The following is a 6,089-nucleotide window of genomic DNA, read 5'->3' as shown; positions in this document are numbered from 1 at the left end:
GATGCCTTGATGCACTAAAAAGATGTTCAAGTTAAGCACTGTGATGCCAGGGCACTCTGTTCATTAAATGGCCACTTATGTATTCGAACAGATACCCTGGAGATGAAAACATAAATTATTATGCTTTTATGGGATCCATCAAGAATGATACTTCTCAAAATTTAACATCTACTTTTTTCCTCAATCTTGTTCAGTTCTCTATTCACAGAAATTTAAAAATATAAGTGTTTATTGTAGTTGTTCTGATTAAATATTATTAATATATTTAGCAGTTGATTTTTCTTAGTTCACAAGTATTTACCGAGCCCTCACTGGGTATCAGGTCCCATTCTGGGTGCGGTCACTGTCCTCCAGGTGCTCCAGTAGAAAAGGAAGCAACTAATAGCAATGCAACAAGATTGTGGTCACTATAGAGCTGGCAACAAACTGTGGAGCAAATCAATGGGTAGATGAAACCAATTCTTCCTGTGGAAAGCTTCACACTGAAAGAGACAGACTTTTAAGAAGAGCCTTAGAAGATGAGTGGACATTCATCAGTTCACATAACAGAGAAGTCCAATTCATTAAAGAGGAGAACATAGTCTGTGACAAAACATGATGAATGGTTTTAGGGCAGTACTGGGTGGGTAGGAAGGATTTAGGTACAGAAGATGAAGCCAGGGGCGCCTGGGTGGCACAGCGGTTAAGCGCCTGCCTTCGGCTCAGGGCGTGATCCCGGCGTGATGGGATCGAGCCCCACATCAGGCTCCTCTGCTATGAGCCTGCTTCTTCCTCTCACACTCCCCCTGCTTGTGTTCCCTCTCTCACTGGCTGTCTCTATCTCTGTCGAATAAATAAATAAAATCTTTAAAAAAAAAAAAAGAAGATGAAGCCATATATACAATGGAATATTACTCAGCTGTCAGAAAGAACGATTTCTCAACATTTGCAGCAACATGGATGGGACTGGAGGAGATTATGCTAAGTGAAATAAGTCAAGCAGAGAAAGACAATTATCATATGGTTTCACTCATATATGGAACATGAGAGATAGGAGGATCGGTGGGAGAGGGAGGGGAGGAATGAAGGGGGGGTAAACAGAAGGGGGGAATGAACCACGAGAGACTGTGGACTCTGGGAAACAAACTGAGGGCTTCAGAGGGGAGGGGGGTGGGAGATTGGGATAGGCCGGTGATGGGTATTAAGGAGGGCACATATTGCATGGTGCATTGGATGTTATACGCAAGTAATGAATCATGGAACATTGCATCAAGAACTGGGGATGTACTGTATGGTGACTAATATAACAAAATAAATATTATTAAAAAAATAAAAATAAAAATAAATTAAAAAAAAAGAAGATGAAGCAAGATACATAAACTGTAGGATTGAGAAGATTCTCATGAGTTTTATTCCAAAGGGTTTGGACAATATCTTATAAGTAACAGGGGACAAAAGTGATATCCAAGCAGAGAAGAGTCACCATGGTTAGTTTTTAGGAAGATAACTCATGAGACATGGAGGATGGGGAGTATGTGTGGTGGGAAAGCAGGGGGGCAAGGTCAGCAAGTAGTGCAAAAAAGACTAGCCTATCAGTAGGGAGGCTGTTTATCGTATTAGCTCTGAATAGAAATCTAAAAAATTACATTCATGCTTTGGCCTCTGCTCCAGGAGAAAACAATTGCTCCAGAGCTCAACAAAACGAGCTTTCAGTCCTTTACATTCTTTCTTTCAATTCTGTTGTAACATCTGTGGACCTTGTCTGATTTCGGTGTAGTTCTAAAAGGTATTAACTCAGAGATCACAATAAGACAAAGTTGAACTCAACATAAAAGTTTTAAAGAGGAAAAATATTTTTTTATTATTAAGGAGAAAGTTCAATGAAGATAAAATTGCTAGGAAAATTTATGAGCCAAATGACATTTCACTGACATATATAAAGAAAAAAAATGATTGGAAACACAAGGACAAAGTGTCACAAATACAAGAGGAAATTGGAAATTTTAGAGCATTTCTACTTCTTTGGAAAAACAAGTTGGGCAAACCATAAAGTAGAAATGTGCATAGTCAAGGTTACGATGACTTCCATGCTGCAAAACGCAGTGGTCAGTTCTCAGTCCTTAGCTTACCTGGTTTCTCTCAGCACAATGTGACACATTTGATCACTCCTTTCTCCTTAAAACATTTACCTATTTGTCATCTGCATTTTCTTCTGATCTGATTGGCTGTGTCTCCTTGGTCTTCACTGCATTTTCTGCAACTCTTTCACCTCTAAATGTTGGGGTGTCCCAGAGAAACTCTCCTGAATCTAAACTCGCTCCCTAGGCGACCTCATCTAGGCTTAGTGCATTAGTACCATCTAGATGTTGACAACACATATTAATATCTCCACCCTGGATTTCTTCCTTTCTTTCCAGGCTCATGTGTCACTTTCTCCCTGACTTCTTCATGTTGATAATGCGGAGACAACTCAAGCATAACACATTCCAAACTGGACTCCAAAGTTGTGTCTCCCTCTGTCTTGTCCATCCTTTTTTTTGCTCAAGCCAGAAACCTTAGAGTCATTGAGGGTTTCTTTTTCCATACCGCCCCTACATTCAACCTAGGAGCAAAGCCTGTTGGCTCTACCTTCAGAGTATATCCAGAATTTCACTCTTTCTCCATACCCTTAGTACAAGCCACAATAATATCACACATGGATTCTTGCAATATTTTCCTAATCTGTATTCTCTCAAGTACCCTTGACCCACCCCCAGCTCTGGTCTCAACATAGTAATTGACATGATCCTTTATACCTAAGTACATTATATCACTTTTCCACTTAAAACCTCTAATGGCTTCCCATCTCGCTCAGAGTGAAATGTGAAGTCTGTGCACTGACCCTACGTGATGATACCTTTCTGTCCTCTTCTCTTTCCCCTTTTCCACTGGGTCTTTTTGCTCAGGCAAAATGGCCTGCTTCTTTGCTGTTCTTCAAGTTAACAATTTATTTCCTGCCCAGAGTTTTGTTCTTGTGATTCTTCTCGCTTGGAAAACTGTCCTCAGATATGTGGGGCTCACTCCATCACCTCTTCAGGCTTCATCTCATTATCATCTGCTGGATGATGTCTTCCTTGACTGACCTATTTTGTACCCCTGTAGCTACCTTCCACACCATTTATCACCATCTGACATACACTAGATTTTACTTGTTTATTTTCTGTCTATCCTCACTAGTGTAAGCCCCTGAGGAGAGGGACTTTTGTCTGTTTTGTTCACTTCTGTTATCCTTGGCATACAGAAGAGTGTTTGGAACATAATAAACATTCTATAAATATTTGTTGGATATGTGGGTGAATCTCAGATGCCATGTGCTGTATTTTTTTAAATAATATGGTAAACTAGAGGGGTTGCTAGGTCCATCTTCTAAAGGTCACACCAGGAAGAAGGAGAAACATAGAACTGAGACAGTATTATAAAAACATGAGAAACCACCGAGGAAGTTAAAGACTCTTAAGAGCTGGTGTGTGTAGCCTCTAGGGCAGTTGGCTTTAGAGAGGGTGGATAGGTGAGGGCAGGAGGGGGGATAGATTTTATTTATTTGTTTATTTATTTATTTATTCTTCACTTTTTATTTACATTCCAGTTAGTTAACATACAGTGTAATATTAGTTTCAAGTGTAGAATTTAGTGATTGAACACTTCCATACAACACTCTCACACAACACATCTCATCACAACAAGTGTGCTCCTAATCCCTTCACCTATTTCACCCATCCCCCACCCACCTCCCCCACCCACCACCGGTTTGTTCTCTAGAGTTAAGACTCTTTCTCGGGGTGCCTGGGTGGCTCAGTCGTTAAGCATCTGCCTTCAGCTCAGGGTGTGATCCCAGAATCCTGGGATTGAGCCCCACGTTGTGCTCCTCCGCTGGGAGCCTGCTTCTTCCTCTCCCACTCCCCCTGCTTGTGTTGCCTCTCTCGCTGGCTGTCTTTCTGTCAAATAAATAAATAAATAAAATCTTAAAAAAAATAGACTCTTTCTCTCTTTTTCCCCTCCATGTTTATTTGTTTCTTAAATTCCACATATGAGTGAAACTATATGGTATTTGTCTTTCTCTGACTGACTTATTTCACTTAGTATTATACTCTTTAGTTCTATCCACATCATGGCAGATGGCAAGATTTCATTCTTTTTTATGGTTGAGTAATATTTCATTATATACATACTATATATATATATATATACATATATATATATATATATATACAAGATAGGACTAAACTGTTGGGATGACAGTTGAAAACTGTCATTAAAAAAAAAGGAGCAAATTTTTAAAAAGTAAGTTGAAGAAAGGAAATGATAAAGATCAAAACAGAGATCAACAAAATAGAAAACACACAAAATAGATAAAAATAAATGAAACCTCATGCTGGTTCTTTGAGAAGATCAATAATATTGATAAACTTCTCACCAGATTTATCAGGGGAGGAAAAAGAGAACAGACAAATTATCAATATCAGGAATGAGAGAGGAGACATCGTCTTAGAAATTAAAATGATAAGGGCTAGTTTGAAAAATATTTTGCCAACAAATTCAACAACTCAGAAGAAATGCACAAATGCCATTAACTACCAAACTATCAAAGCTCAGTCAAGAAAAACTAGATAATCTGATCATTGCAGTATCTGTTAAAGCAGTGGAAACGTAGTTAAGGTCATTCCCACAAAGAAAACTTCAGGCTTCGCTGGTGAATTCTACTAAACATCTCAGGAAGAAATAATACTAATTCTACACAGACACTTCCAGAAAATTAAGAGAAGAGAATACCTTCCAATTCGGTCCATGAGGCCAGCATTACCCTGACACCCTTTTTCTGCCATATGAGGATACCAGCAGAAGTCAGCAGTGTGCAGCCTGCAAGAGGCTCTCTCTCCTCAGAACCCCACCCCACTGGTGCCCTGTTGCAGACCCCAGACTCCAAAACTGTGAGAAATAAAACTCCGTTGTTCATAAGCCACCCAGTTTATGGTATTTCGTTATAATAGTCCGAACTGACATAGACTAAATTCCTTCTCCCCTAGTCTCCCTTTTCCCCTTTCTCATACAGACAACAGCTTTTCTTAACTTTTAATCGTTCTGTTCTTTATTTTTAATATCTAAGCAAGTATGTATATAAATATATTCCTATGACACCATTTTATCTTTATTACATGAGACATTACATAGTCCTTAAATTGTTCTATACCTTGCCTTTTTCACTTAAAAACATAATCTCGGTGATCACTCCATATGATCCATAAGTTTTTTTCTTCAGTGCTTTTAAACAATTTCATAGAACTTCTTTGTCTGGAGTAGTTTATTAACTGACCTTCTATTGATGGGCATTTGAATTATTTCCAATCTTCTGCTATTACAAACAGTGCCACGATGAATGACCTAGTGCTTTGGTCATTTAGAAATACTGGCAGTGTATTTTTAGGATAGGTACCGACTAGAAAATTCACTGGCTCAGGGGACAAATGCTAGCATTTTTAGATACCGCCGCATTCTCCTCCATAGATCTTTGCCACCATTTTGCATTCCCACCAGAAATGGATGACAGGAACTATTTCCCCACAGTTTTATCCTCACAGAATGTTGTCAAATTTTTGGAGTTTTGCCAATCATATGGGTAAGCCATGCTGCTGTGGTGTTGTTTAGATGTGCATTTCTCTTATTAGGAGAATCTTTTTTTATGTTTGGAACCCATTAGTTTTTTTCTTCTTGTGTACTATTTGCTCAGATCATTTTACTATTTTCCTATCAGGTTGTTAGTCTACTTTTGCCCCTCAAATTTCCAGAGCTCTTTGTATGGTACAGATCACAGCTATCTTTTGTTGGGTTTTCCTCTGTTTTTGACTTTGCCGACAGTATTTTTCCAAGTAAAGTCTTTAAATTTCTTTTTATGGAGTTGCACTGATTCCTGTTTGTGGATTTTGCATCATAGTTAGAAAAAATGTTCCCACTTTACTTGTGTTTCTTCTAGTACTTTGATATTTGCTTGTTATTCCTTTTTACACTTGGATGTCTGATCTGTTTGGAATTATCCTAGTGTATGGGTAGCTATTTAAAACTGTTGTATCTTTCTC

The sequence above is a fragment of the Ailuropoda melanoleuca genome, chromosome 11 (genome assembly GCF_002007445.2).
Source record: "Ailuropoda melanoleuca isolate Jingjing chromosome 11, ASM200744v2, whole genome shotgun sequence".
Lineage (NCBI taxonomy): Eukaryota > Metazoa > Chordata > Mammalia > Carnivora > Ursidae > Ailuropoda > Ailuropoda melanoleuca.
Note: the sequence above shows the minus strand (reverse complement) of the source record.